We start from the raw sequence: 1,288 nt of genomic DNA, 5'->3' as shown, positions 1-1,288 counted from the left end.
CTGAGCCTAGCATGGGTTTATCCTCTGCTTTGACAGGGCAGCACTGAGTTCAATGCCAAGTCCCCCAGTCACTGTACTCTCCCTTCCCAAAGTGCACAGATTCTACATGCTTCATAGCCACTGCCAGGGAATGGAGGAAAGATGGCAAAGGTGATTCTAGACTGTCTCTCCTGGCTTCCTCGATGCCTCTGTCCATGATATTAAAGTTAAAACTAGGTACTGTGACTGCTCATCAGCTTTTCGGTTCTCGTGAAGGTGCTTTTCTGTGTGGCAATAGTTGTTAAAAATTTGATGTTACAGCACAGGGGGACAAAGAGTGTAGGCTTCTATTCTGCCCTCTTGCTCCACCTTCCACCTCCAAAATTTAAAATGGAATATATTCAAAGAGACCATACAAAAAACAAATACTCTTTAGCCCTAGCTAGGATGTTGTTCCTAAATTATTACGTAGTCTCTCAGCCTTGGAAAATGCACTAAAATACGAATAAGCTGCATATAAAATTAGTAAAAGCCCCAGGGAAATCAGATTTCTTTATATTTGTCATTACTAGTCAAATGACAGTGGTAGTCTTGTGCACTGAGTTAAAAAAAAAAAAAAAAGAGAGAGACCACATCTGACTTTTTTGGAGTACCATAATGCAGAAGTTATATCTGCCGTGGATATGCAAAAAAGAGTAAATGCAGGAACCCCACCTACGTATCATCCTTCAATCAATCTATTTCTTACCTACTCTCTGAGAATTTTCTTAATTGACTTTCTAAACAGGAGTGAGGAATATCTTCTAAGTAGAAGAAGACCTCAGGTCCTTGCGTTAACTAGTCGGTAACATGAGAGGCTTTCCATAATGGAGCTATAACACACAGAAAAACTAAGCACTTTATGTAAAAACACAGCTTTCCTCTTTCTTTCAAAAGATCTGTGTAGTAGTATCTTTCAGTAACTCCTATATAAAGTTCCACGTAAATCGTTTTTGTCTCTTTGGGGAAGAGAAAATGAGTTAGAAGTGATTGTTACTTTATAAGAAAACTTTGCTTACTATGAATAACTGAAATGCTTGCTTCTTTATAATAAGCATTGTTTAACATACATTGAAAATTGTATAACTAACTCTACTATTATATTTATGTTAATTTTGGCTACTTGGAATCTCAGACAGATATGAAGATCAAACATTGCAACTATTTCAGATTTTATGGTGCATCTGTGTTTTTATTTTGACTGGTCTTGACTCGCTTTTATTGTTTACATTTTCCTTATCTTGAAATTTTTATTTTAACTTTATTAAAA

This window comes from Mandrillus leucophaeus, unplaced genomic scaffold (genome assembly GCF_000951045.1).
Source record: "Mandrillus leucophaeus isolate KB7577 unplaced genomic scaffold, Mleu.le_1.0 Scaffold669, whole genome shotgun sequence".
Lineage (NCBI taxonomy): Eukaryota > Metazoa > Chordata > Mammalia > Primates > Cercopithecidae > Mandrillus > Mandrillus leucophaeus.
Note: the sequence above shows the minus strand (reverse complement) of the source record.